This window comes from Bos grunniens, chromosome 22 (assembly GCF_055505025.1).
Source record: "Bos grunniens cultivar Pamir isolate PY7600 chromosome 22, Bosgru_T2T1.0, whole genome shotgun sequence".
Taxonomy (NCBI): Eukaryota; Metazoa; Chordata; class Mammalia; order Artiodactyla; family Bovidae; genus Bos; species Bos grunniens.
The window spans coordinates 27961584-27975716 of record NC_141186.1 but is presented as its reverse complement, the minus strand read 5'-3'; the positions used below and the strand labels follow the sequence as shown (position 1 = coordinate 27975716).

The 14133-nt window shown below is 37.7% G+C and overlaps 1 long non-coding RNA gene across 9 annotated transcripts in view; it reads right to left on the bottom strand.

The window, feature by feature from the left end:
• Nucleotides 1-14133, bottom strand: part of LOC147348230 (uncharacterized) — a 317007-nt gene that overhangs the window by 137162 nt on the left and 165712 nt on the right. The window contains exons 5-6 of one of the 9 annotated variants that reach the window (XR_015151247.1): nt 7473-7558; nt 5356-5952 (exon numbers count right to left, since the gene is read on the bottom strand). The exons of 6 other annotated variants lie outside the window; for them this stretch is intronic. This is a non-coding gene — a long non-coding RNA (uncharacterized LOC147348230). Of the gene's footprint in view, nt 1-5355; nt 5953-7472; nt 7559-14133 lie in introns of those variants that run through there. 2 more of the 9 variants (XR_015151251.1, XR_015151248.1) reach the window with 2 other exon arrangements.

Below are 14133 nucleotides of genomic sequence, written 5' to 3'. Positions count from 1 at the left end.
AATGGTATCTTTTTTCTATCTTTGATATAAATCACAGAAAGATCTTTTTGATCCACCTCTGAGAGTAATGCAAATACACAAAAATAAACAAATGGAACCTAATTAAACTTAAAAGCTTTTGCACACCGAAGGAAACCATAAACAAGATGAAAAGGCAACCCTCAGAATGGGAGAAAATATTTACAAATGAAGCAACTGACAAAGGATTACTTTCCAAAATATACAAACAACTAGTGAAACTCAATATTAAAAAAGCAAACAACTCAATCAAAAAATGGGCAGAAGACCTAAATAGATATTTCTCTGAAAAAGACATACAAATGGGCAAGAGGCAGATGAAAAGACTGTTGTTGCCTTTTTTTTTTTTTTTTTTGGCTTGTCTTTTAAATTGCTAAGTCATGTCTGACTCTTTTGTGATGCCAAGGACTATTTACTTGCCAGGCTCCTCTGTCCATGGGATTTCCCAGGCAAGAATACTGGAGTAGGTTGCCATTCCCTTCTCTAGGGGATCTCCCAGACCCAGGGATCGAACCCAGGTCTCCTGCACTGCATGCGGATTCTTTACCAACTGAGCCACTACTGGGCATATACTCTGAGAAAACCGTAATTCTGTCTTAATTTGCATTTTATTCCTTAGGCCTTATTTTCTTTTTGAGGGTGCCCGTGATGTTGAGAGAATAGCAGCTGCAGAAGAAGAGAGCCAATAAATAAAGAGATGTAAAAGAATCATATTCAATTAATTCCTTTATTTCCAGTCCACAGAGAAAGAAAGAATTATTGATTCAACCTTTTAAGATTAGATCGTAGGCTTCCCTGGTGGCTCAGACAGTAAAGAATCTGCCTGCAGTGCAGGACACCCAGGTTCTATTCCTGGTTCGGGAAGATTTCCTGAAGGAGGAAATGGCAACCCACTCCACTACTCTTGCCTGGAAAATTCCATGGACAGAAGAGCCTGGCTGGCTATAGTCCACAGGATTATAGAGTCAGACATGACTGAGTGACTAATCCACACACAAGATTAGATCCTACACAATGTAGGTTATGTGATTCACACATTGAAAAGCAAACAGGAAAAGACATACAAATTCTTAAAAAAGAGAAACAAATTGATCAAATATTTAACTAAATTTTCTACAACTAGCAATTAAAATTTAGATATGGTTCCATTGCATACACTGTGCACATTTATGTATGATACAGATTATTTATTTTCATTTCACACAGGGCTAACTTCATCAACCATAGTGGATATGGCACTAAGGGCCTACAATGCTGTTGGTGGCACACAAAACTTTTTTATTATTACTATTATCTATTATTCTGACATCACGTTACATGATTGTGCTGTGTAGTCCTGGATATGCTAAAAACAACAGTTTATGCCTTAAAACCTTAAAGAAAGAACACACATAATCTTGTCTTTTATGCTTCCTCTTTTGGCCGTGACGACAAAATAAAAGAAACAGGAGCTCTTTTGCAGTCGAATAAGAGAATAAGGACATGCACAAAAAACAGATGGCAAGTGCACACTGTCATGATGGAGCATACGGGGTCCCTTGGAGGAACACTAAATCTATTCTAAGAATCACCTTGGGGTGCAGGTGAGGCCGGGGGAGAAGATTTCAACACTCTCTCTTTACTGTCCTTTCCTTTACCTTCTTTACCTTTCTTTCTTCTTCCCTTCCTCAGTCTGTACCATGACCAAACCTCTTCCATCTTAAATAAGATCCTACAACCTCATCCCATTACTGCTCTTTACCAAGCCTTTCTTCTTAAATCTCTTAAACGAACTGTTTATATCCTCTGCCTCCACTACCCTACTGTCTCTCTTCTTCTTATGCCTCTTCTATCTAGATTTTCCTTCCTCACTCTACTACTATTATATAAAAGAACTACAAGAGATTCCCTTTACTTTCAGACATTTATTTTCCGTCTTTGGCCATAAAAAATGATGCTGCTATGAAGATGTTTGTTGACCTCTCTCTGTGTACAGGCAGGGGGTCTTTTTTCTGAGATGAATTTCTAGAAATGGAATCAACAAGTCCAAAGAACAAAATATTTAATAGCTATTGCCAAAGTTTCTTCCAAAAGGACTGAATTCACCAACTGATATCCCTCTAATGGATTTCTCTGTAGCAACTGGTATTAGATGGTTCTCTTGTGTGTGTGTGAATCTCCCAACCCTATCGATTCTCAAATTCTAGTGGAGATGAGCAGAATTAGGGGAGTTGGTTAAAATGTGGGGTCCTAGACCCCCACCCTTGACCAGAACTTTTGACAAGTTTCCCTGATAATTCTGACGCACTGAATAAGAGTTTAAAGAAATTGCCCTTGACCCCTTGGCCTGCCTCCTGCCTCTGTCTGTCCCATGGAGCTTTTCGTTTTATGCTCAGCCCTTCGACTGTGGTTACCTCAGGCTTATCTCCTCTCACCCTGCATAACGTCCTGAAGTATTAGTAATGTTACTCACTCACATAGTTTTAATTACCACTGATATGCTGATGAATCCCAGAAATACATCTCCAGCTCTGACCTCTCCCAAGAATATTACACACACAATATCCAGCTGTCTACGGACTCTATCCAAACAGAGAGCAAGCAGATTCAGAGTGACCAAATTCAAATGACATCACCTTTCCCCACAAATCTACTCTTTCTATATCTTATTGGCAACCACGTTAGAAATCTCTCTCTGCTGCTTCTCATTCACTCCCCATTTCCCATCTAGTACCAATATTAAATCCTATTGATTACATCACCTAGATAATTCTCCGGTTCTTTTGTTCCTTCTCATTCCTGTCATCTACACTCTTACAGAGGCTTCCTAAATGGTCTCCAGGTCTCCTTTCTTTCATCTTTCTCTTTCTCATCTACTCTTCTCAGAGCCAGAATGAGCGGTAAAGTAAGGTATGCCAGGGCTTCTCTGGCCCCTCCTCTCTCACCAGCTTTCCCCTCCCAGCTCTTCTCATCCTGCACATCATTCCATCATAACACAAAATTGGATCTATTTTCCTGGCACAATATGCTGCTCACGACTTCAAGCTAACGCCATTTCCTTTGCCTAGAAAGACTGCCTGTCTGTTATTTTACTGTGTCCAGTAAATGTTTATTCATAGTTTAAGACTTAATTTAGGCATAATCCCTTCTTGGGGGCAGTCTTGGAATTCAGTTCAGATAAAGGACGTACCTTTTGTGTTCCAGAATCACATATTCATATTTTCACCTTCTCTTTCTGCAACAAATACGAACAGAGAAATTCTTATCCATAGGGGTCATCATAATAAACATTGGGGGCACAGTGGAGAATAAAATGGAAGGGCCCACTGAAACATCAGGATTTACTATTTCACAGTAAAGTGTGGTTTTGCATCTGCCTTCTCAAATAGACTGTCACCTCCTTAAACTTAATGACAATGTCTTACTGATTATCTTTGTATCCTGTTTCTTTGGAATAGGTCCTCAATTAATACTTTGGTCAAAAATGGACAGTTTTCAACCAAATGAGACAAAGATGACTTACAAATTAAGTGAAAGTTTCAACTAGTATTTGAGATGAGTCTTAAGCTCAGTTTGCTAGAAGAGTGTTTTAATCTGAGACAGGAACAAGTTATTTTTCACAAAATAATCATAGAGATAAACATTCTAATGAATTCCAGGTAATCTAAATCACCTTATTTTTTACCACGTAGTTCAACAGATACTTGGACTTAAAAAATGTCCTTGTGGAAAAGAAAGCTTTAATTAAAATGGACCAGAGGAGATCTGTTTTACTGGTCTGTAAAATATGGTGGCTTATCAGAGATACCCAAAAACATCTCAGATGAAACCGAAAGGCCGCAAACAAGCTCTATTTGAGTGTCAGCAACTCCCTGGACAATGGAAAGGCCTGGTACTTTCATAGGATTCTGATTATAGGCTCAGGAAGGGTTTGTAAACTCAGCACACAGGTTTATCAGAAACACCAGATGCATCCTGACTAGGAAGAGTGTTCAGTGCCTGTGAAAGAACATTTTGCTGAATTAGACTTCTATTACATGACATTTCAGGAGCATGAGTTTGGGTTCAGGAAAGCAGTATTTGGCTCTCTTTAGGTTTAATTTTTAAGCATAGGTATTTCCTAAATGGTAAGGCCTACATGGTGTTTTAAAAGTGCCTACATTCCATTTTGGAGCGATGGCAGAATATATATCATGTCCATGAGTCAGAACACTGCCTCACACCTTTTCAGCAGGGAAGTTTTCGAGAGTCCTCTAGACAGTGAGAGTGATGTAGCAGATGTTAACACAAAGGAAAGAGCAAATGAGATGTGAATTACAGGGTGACAAGCCTTGTAAGAATCTCATTTGTTTAACCATCTGAATGGCACACTCCAGGTACTAAATGAGCTAGAGAGTACAGAACACAATTTTCTGAATAGCCAAGAAGGTGGTTTAATGAACTATGCCCACTTGAATATCCTCATAGCCTCTTGCCTTTTCAACCAGCCATAGCTTATTTAGCTTTTCTATCCCAGTCTTTTAAAGGAACGCTTTGGATGATGATGACCTTGTCATTCCATTTTCTAGGTAATGTAACATCAGGGATTATTACATGATTAGTAATTTAATTATCAGGTGTATTAGCAGATATTCTTTTGCAAATTAAGAACTTACTCTTAATATCTTAATAACCACTCGACTTCAGAGTTGGCAGTTTGAGGTGTGCACACATTTAATGGGTCTATTTCTTCATTCCCACCCTGGCTGCTGGGAGGTGTGAAATCCCCAACTTTCCAAAATGTTACTTGTCTAAAAACAACTCTGTGGTTTCCCCGATGTTTTCAATGGCTTCACCTTTGATCAGTTTCATGATGCAAAGGTACTGGCCCAGGAAAGCTTCTCTTTTCCTGTCACTTCTGAAACGAGGTGGAATCATTTATTCTTGAGTTGAGAATAGAGACTATAATTTAATTTGCCAACAATAATGGAGAGTTCTACCACTTATTTCTCATTCGCTGGATGTGTTTCCCTGTTCACAGATGAGAATTTCAGTGAGCTTGGAGGATAAGTTAATTTGAAAGCTCACCCACAGACCTGCTATCCTCCACCTACTTCTGGGAAATAATTAGATAGGGAATATTTAAAACAGAGAATAGTTCTGTGGCTGCAAAGTCAACATTTCCCGGAAACTTTTCTGACTTGTAGACAATGTGGGTAGGCTTGTTTTAATGTTCTAATTAAAAGTAATTTGACTGCACTGTATATGTCAGTGTAGTAAGCAGGATTATATTTTTCCATTTTGTTAACAACTATGCCAGTTCAGGAATATATAAACCTAATACAACTGATGTGAAGGATATAAAACATTTTTTTAATATTAACATTAAAATATACTGTAAGTGTTATGTCCTAAAACTTAAAGATATCCTCTGCAGATGTCTTGTATTTCTGATAACTCAGAAACAAAGACAGGAATTTCTTTAAAGGTAAGTTGAAGGGTCACAAGAGGTAAAATGGGGGAATTTGATGATCCAGCATCCAAGGTTAAAATAGACACCCTCTCAAAGAAGTGAATAAAGCAGGGAAATCACAGGAAGCAACCACACTTATCTCCTGCACCAGTGGTGTGCTGGGGCCAGCTCCAACAAGGATGAAATTATTCCTATTACTTCTTGAGTTAAGTGGTATCTTGTTGGTTGCTTAAAATTGGCCAAGATAGAATAATTTATACCATGGGGATTAGCAAAGGCTGTGGATCTATTATTTGGCTTTTGTTTTTCCAGGCATACCACTATATTTTGACCATTGGCAGTTGGGTCTCATAAGGGATGGAACCTGAGATAGAGAAGAGTCAACCAAGATGATTCTCTCTGTAACCCTAGAATTTCAGAGCCTCTTGTGACTCCTCTTGCTGCTTTCATGCTCTTCCTGTTGACCTTTTTGTGAATTGGCATGGTTTCCAAGTTGAAATAGCCTAAGGAGAAACAGAATGAAACCAGAGCCCCTTGCATCATGAGTCCTTAGTATCAGCAAAGAGAAAACGAGTGGTCTTTAAAGAGAATCTTGAGTCTTCCCTGGGAATGTGGCTTCCACCCTTGCCCCCAGAGTCTAGTCCATACTCACCATCTAGAATGACCCTTTCCATCTGATAGTCAGTGCATATCATTCTCTGTTCAGATCTTCTAATGGATTCCATCACGTTTCAAGCAAATTCGGCATTCTCTCCATGACCTAAAGGACCTATTGTCTGACTCCTTCCCTCTCCAAGACCCAAGGGTGTACAATTCTCTCCACTTGGTCCCCTTTCTTGTGGCCATACCCTTCTCTTGCTGTTTCTCAGACATGCTGGGCATCCTACCACCTAAGGCTTTTATAAATTGTGGTGAATGTGGACTAGAAAGGTGAAGTTACACGAACTACAGGGGAATAATTGCATCGGGACATCTGTTAACCAACATTAGTAGTTTTATGAAACATATGCCCTGAACAGGAGGTACAAGCAATATCTAGACAGTGAATGAGATTCGTGAATAGATGAGATCAAAGGAAACTAAGAGAAAATTGAGAAATGCTAAGGAGGAAGAAAATACTCTGGTGCAAAGTTACAACAAGGCTTTCAAGTGACCACAAGACACATAAGAGCAAACTGATCACCATTAATGAGACTTCTTTTCTTTTAAGCAATGCATGGTATTTTGGAGAGAGTCAAACCACTGTGAACTACATCAAGCACAGAACTGAACATAGACAAGGTTGGCAAGTGTTAAAAAATGTGAGTCAATGGAAGCATATACTATAGTTTTCTTCTAATGAATATGGATTCCTGCTTTTTCATACCTACCACAAATCACTTTGTAAATTAAAATATTTTTCAAAAGCTAGGCAGTGGGGAGGATTATCACTGAGATATTATATTAATCCCTGTAGTAAGCAAACAATAACCATTAACTATGAGCCAACTCTAGATAATTAAATTATATAGAGAGAATTTAGATAGATATAATTATGTATATAAGTTAGGTATGCATAATTATATATATATATATATATATATATATAAAATTTAGATAGCTGTAAGTACCAATTCATGTATGTACAATTTTTCTTATATCCCAACAACTCAGTGTGAGGGATGGTATTAGGAATTCAATATTGTTGATGAAGAAACCAAAGTAGGGAGTGGTTAAATAACTAGGTTAATCCCTAAAGTTGCTTATGCATAGGCAGTTTACAGCCAAAGCCTACTCTCTTAGCCATTTAGATTCAGGTTTTTCAAAAATTATTTCTTAAACATTTATAATTTCTTAAGCTTTCAAGGTTAAGACTTCCTTCAGGGAGGAACTTGCATGTTAGCTGTTTCTTCAGTCTTTACATCTGGGTCACAAGCTCTCCTGCTCTCTGCCCATCCTCATCACCTGGCTCTTGTATTACCACCGAGACTCTTAGCTCCAGTCTTTCCACTTCAATCCACTGTGCCAGGATAAAGGTGCTCACCCTCACTCTTCCTTCTCCGTCTGCACAATCAGCCCCTCATTCCTGTGTGGTCTGTGTCCCAGGGCCCGTCTCTAAATGGCTTGTAACTGGTCCATGGCAAGGGAAACACAGACATGGAAAACACGCATTCAGTCACATAGCTATGCATCAGAGTTATCTCCATCTTTCGAACTCAGTGATGACCGTTTGAATTTGGATTTTTTGTATGTCCCTTTTACTTTCATTTTTACAGTAATTTTTTATCACATTTTATACAAGTATGGATATGCAATAGATTAGAAATGAAAAAGGGCTTTTGCCCCAGATAACTTTAGCAACACTTCTGTCCTGGGAGGTAATCAACCATCCCACTTGCCCAGGACTCAGGGAGTTCTCAGGACCCAGGGCTTTCACTTTTTACAACCAAGAAAGTCCCAGGTACACTGGATGTGTTGGCCAACTTAGTCTCCAGTTCCTAATCTATAGTCCAAATGTCTCTGCTTGTCTTCTACAGTTTCTTTTTTATTTGGTCTCATCTTACCAGCCACCCTTGCTTTCTCCTTTGCCTCAACATATACCATTTTATTTTCTGAAATTGAGACTTGTCAGTGGAAATGCTCAGGGCTGGAGGACATGATCTACCTTGAATGCCAACTCGGATCACATCCAAAGTGCTGTGCTGAGTCCTTGTCTGAGAAAGTCAGAGGATGCAGGGCAGAGGGAAGAACAGGGCCTTCAGAGTAAGATGGCAGGACCCATTCTACCACGCTCATGCTCCATGCTTGTCCTATGACAATGACCTTCCTTTTTAATCCAGTTCACTCAACGTTTACGTTAATTTTATGCATCAATGTGACTGGGCCACAGGGTGCGTAGATAATAGGCTAAATATTATTCTGGGTGTGCGTGTGTGAGGGTGTTTCTGAGTGAGATTAACATTTGAATCAGTAGACTGAGTAAAGCAGAAGATTCACTCCTTTGTGGGTGGGCCTCATCCAGTCCATTTGAGGATGGAAGAGAACAAAAAGAAGTTAGGGCAAATTAGCTTTCTCTGCTAAATCTGTTTTTGAGCTGAGATAATGGCCTTCTGCACTCAGACTAGAATTTACCATTGGCTGGACCGCCAGCTCTCCTGGTTCTCAGACCTTGCAGATTAGGCATAGAATCCAACTGCTGGCTTGCCTGGGCCTCCAGTTTGCTATTGGCAGATTGTGGAACTTCTCAGTCTCCATCAACATGTATCCTGTGAGTCAATTCTTTATAATAGAGAGATGATATAGATATAGCCATAGACACAGATACTGCTGCTGCTGAGTTGCTTCAGTTGTGTCCAACTCTGTGTGACCCCAGAGATGGCAGCCCACCAGGCTCCCCCATCCCTGGGATTCTCCAGGCAAGAACACTGGAGTGCGTTGCCATTTCCTTCTCCAATGCATGAAAGTGAAAAGTGAAAGTGAAGTCGCTCAGTTGTGTCCAACTCTTAGCGACCCCATGGACTGCAGCCTACTAGGCTCCTCCATCCATGGGATTCTCTAGGCAAGAGTACTGGAGTGGGGTGCCATTGCCTTCTCCAAGACACAGATACAGATAGAGATATATTGCATTGGTTCTGCTTCCCTGGAGAACCACAGTTAATATACTCGAGCATAAACTAGGGTTGTGTCATGGAATTCCTGGGCAGATTACAGGACACAATGTGTAAAGCAGGTTAGCAAAGCACTGAGCATATTGGCACAATTATATTATTACTACTATTTCAATAGTGAGTAATGGCATTGTCCATGGGTTGGAGGGCACATGGAGGTAAGTGAGAGAGGAATGTGTAGATGGCATGTATTTGTCTCTCTTTATTCAATATGACAAAAACACATGTGGATCACTTTGTGGAAGTTTTCCAATTTACTGTCTGAATCAGATCCATATTAATTTGAGTCTCAAAAATCCATACTGTTAAAAAGAGGTAGATGATGTCTGATCATATCTCTAATGTATATATTACATTATAATGTATCATATTAAGCACATAACATTGATAAATACATTTTAAATAAATAAAGGAGACTTCCCAATTAATTGCTGTTCCCAAAAAATACTGCCTATTTTTTACACACCAGATGTCACATTATTTTTTCATGACTTTGTATTTACTTGATATTGGTCTTAAGTTTGTTATGCTTAAATGTATACACCCTTATTTACAATGGAGTATTTGCTAACAGTATGTAAATATTTTTGAAAGGGCGAAAACCATTCCAATCAAACTGTGAAACTTTGCACTGTATATAAATCTCACTTTCAAAGCCAAACTTTTGTGTACGACTTTATGCCACGATTTTTGTCTTCTTGCTTTGTATCAGCATATCTCGTAGGTCGTTAGGATGGTAGCTGCAATTGTCACCAGTCTAGTCAAGTGTGACTCTTACATGTGGCGCTTTCTACTGTTGGCTGTAAAAATGCCGTAAAAAGTTGAAGGTCATTCTTACCGTCTGTTCATCTCTAACTGCAGAAAAATACAAGCATTCCTTTGAAAACAAGGCTTGCATTCTTTGGAAATTAAGTACTGATAGGCTGGCAGTCAACTAACTTAGAATAAAGTTACCTGATTTCTAACAATATTAGTGCTTAATATTACCAATTACAATATTCATTCATCAAACTGCTAGAGAAGTCTGGTCAGTTTGCTTAGACTTCATGTTTTTTGCTCCAATCAACACTGAACTTGGTCATTTCTACCGAGTTCTGCCTGCTTTCAGTGGCACAAGTGAGCTCTTTGGTCCACAAGTAGACCTGAATTTAAAACTTAATTTGTAGCACTGCATGATTATTTATCTTTCAAGCTGTTAGTTCAACGTCTGTAAAATGGGAAACTAATACCTACTGAAAAGGGACTTTGTGAGGCTTGAATGGGAGAATTATTCCTTTATTTACTCAACAAATATTTATTAAGTATCTACTGATTGAAAGCACTCTTCTAGATGCTGAGGGTACAACAGTTAAGAAACAGCCCTATTTTAAGTATAAAACATGCAACATGGTGTTAGCATCAAATGGATCATTAGTGTTGAGTTCTTTCTCTTTTAAAGTCCAAATTATTTTATGTTCTATGTTCTCATGTGCACCAGATTATATATAATATTTTATTAGCTTTTCAAATGTTTCTGTCCCATAACCAATTAGGCTCTTTGAGGACAGGGGTAATATCTTACAAGTTCTGCTGTTTTATACAACGCCTGGCAGTACTAGGTGGGAATCAGCCAACTCATTGATGGAATCACCAATGAATGACCAGTATTTTGTCTGGAGAAGCTGGAGGGGAGAGATGGTTTGAAGACCAATAGAATCAATTAAGTTCTTAACTTCAAAGACACATTCTTTGATGACTAGACTCAATTCCCACTTTTTACTGGATACCCCAAAGTGTGATTGCTGAAAGAATATTATTATTTTTCAGGCAGGAATAGTAGAGGAATACACTCTGTGTCACTGGCATTTCTCTGCACACTCTAGCATCAAATATTAATGTTTGATTTCAGAAAAAAAGTTTAAAGCCTTGAGCAGCACAACTATTTTTCAATGTCATGCATCTCAACATATTTCATCACCAGAGAACTATTAATAATTTTTAAAAATATTTAATTATAAAATTAATTTCCCTTGGATAAGAACTGGGGTTTTACAATATTTCTTCCACCCTTTCATATTTACACATGCATGCATGTGCTTGTACACACACACACACACACACACACAAGCACTTTCCCTGAATACAAAAATTGAAAACTTATTCTCACTCTATTTTTAGTCTAAAATAAATAGAAATGACTTTTGTTCAGTATTGTGTGAACTTTGTTTCTAGAAATTTTTGAGTAGGGCATATAGATTTTCAATATATTATGACTGAATCTTCATTTTGGTAGATATGTAGGCTGCCCTCAAGAATGTTTTTAACTGTTCTCATAAATGCAAAATAATTAATCCTCTATTTCTAAATGTCTCAAAGATAAGTCCAGGAGAGAATAAAAATAGTTTGAAGGAGAGAATATATAGTCTTCAAAACTATACTTTCACTTAAATAAAACTGTGACATTCATTTAATTTAAACTCTGTCCATTATGACTAAAGAAATCCAATTCCCTATAACGAAAATATTACTGGACAAAGGAATTTTATTCATTTCTGTAGGTTGAGATCAGTACATTATTCCTGAATAATTTTAGAGGGCAGAAGACCTTGTTCAATTACAGGACCAGCAAGTAGCACTATAAAACACATATATAATCAAATCTAAAAGTACTTTCTTTGAATTACCACATTTTTTGGATTTTTCACTTGTGTAATAACCACAAGAAACTCATGTTACATAGTTACAAATTGGGTCTTGTAGAGCCACACTTGCTCTTGGATGATAGCCTCTATTGTTGATTGACACTTCCAGGTGCCAAAGAGACCTTGCCAATTGGAATCTGATTTATCATCAACTCTTTACCATTGTACCTCATCATCTTTTTATTCAAGTCACTCTGACTGTATAAACTACAGAAAACATTTTTGAATCTTTACTGTTTTCCCCAATCACATTTCACTGCCCAACTATTGATTTTTCTTTCATGGAATTCTTGGATTCTGAATCAGACACTTTTTCTTGCCAGTGTCTGATTCAGAAACATGATACCAGATGCCTGTGTGATGGCCAAAATTGTATAATTGGTCTCACTAGTTTATATATTTTTGTTCAAATCCTTCAGTGATTTATATTCTCTCTTTATACTCTTACTGGTTTATACCCTTCCTTCCAATCCATTCTACACAGTCACAAAGACCAGTCTTCCTTAACAACACTGTGAAAATATCTCATCTTTACAATCCTTCCTTGACCTCACAAGGCACAGAAATGCTCTACAACTGTGCCAATGTTCTGCTAAGTCCTGATTCTAGTATCTCTCTGCCTTGAGTATATTGAAACAATAAATTAACATCAAATGAATGGTTACTACTTATGCCAGCACTATTACAAACATTAGCTGCTTCTACAAATGAAATATCTTTTTACTGACGTATACATAGAGAGCAGGGTGTGTAATTAATTATACAGCTTAATGAATTTTCATGTACAAAACACCCCTCTATAACCTGCTCCCAAATTTCATTATTTGCTTTAATCATCACAATTATTTTATGTGATATTGTGATCTGTCTAAAAGAGGTCAGTTATAAAAGGATGAGCTTAAATTTAAACTGATCCATCAAAATTCAGAGCCTATGCTCTTCATGACATTTGTAAGCATTATCTGTTTTTGCTCCAGACAACTCTGTATAATCGTTGTCCACTAAATTCATTTTGTACTTTTTTGCCTCCATTCTTGTTATTTTTAAAACCTCTAACTATTACCTCTCTTTTTCCCTCCCTTCTTAACTCTCCTTCTAACTCTGACTTCTGTTTTAATAATCAAATCAAGTCCTACTTCTCACTGTTTGGTACATTTTGGCAGCACTGGGTAGCAAGTAGAATCCAAGATTCAGAGAGAGAGAATTCTGGGTTCAAGTTCCACATGGGCCCCTTACTGGCATTTACCAACAGTCCCTGTGCATTGTCCTCATGTACTGGGTGGGCCAAAAAGTCGATTAAAAATAACAGAGTTTTCCAAAGTGAAAAACATCCAACATAGACTGCCTAGCACAACACCTTGTAAGTAATAGACAGTCTTTAAAAGATAATCTTTATCCTTAAAAACTCTTCAGCATCTCTTTCTCTCCCTCTAATAACTCTGTTAGTCTTCACCCATTATGTAACTTACTTACACACAGCTGGTGATTCTCTTTATCTTTGTCCTAGATTATCACTGACTCCTTTTCTTCTACTTCATTTGTATATATTTCTTGTGTTTCCAAACAGTTGGTAAGCTTCTTGCAGGGAGAGAAGGCATTTCGTTCTTATGTGTACTGTTCATTACAGGCACGCTCTGAAGCCACCCTATATGTACTGGTTGTTTCATAAACAAACCAGCTCATGGTAACCAATGGATGAGAAATTCTGACATGACAGATAAAAATAACATCTAACAACAACCTGAACCAAATTTAATATTTTCATTAAAATTATTTCCCCAGTTGCACTGATAAGAGGGAAACAACTGACATGAATTGTGCTTCTTAGTTTAATTAAATTACCTATGCCACCATGGTTCTGGGGAGAAAAAAGTGCATAATCCCATTAAAAGAAAGAAGAATACAACTCTCTGTGAAATTAAACTTCTGTTTTGAAAAATCCATAGGATTTGGTACTGTTGTCTTTAAATGAATGATCTAACCCCTTGGCTATAAGAAGCATTTATTGTACAGGTGTAAAAAGAAACAAAAGCAACCATGCAGAGGAGAAATAACTGCATTCTTGGAACAGAAAGCAATCAGGTTGGAAATGTAAGAAATCAAGTGGGAAATGAATGAGAGTCTTAACAAATCATCAATACACCAATTCTTGCCAATGGTTCCACCCCTTAAGACAGGTAGTGATTGTTATAATTCAGAAAATAATTTCCTTTGAGATTTGTAAAGGATGAGTTGTTTGAAAATTGTTTATGTCCTAGAGTTGAAAGTTGCTTAGACCTAGAGTCTAGGTTTTCACAAGCTGTCCCACTGTTTATTGCTAATATTTATGTATCAGTGATACAAAGAAAAGATACTA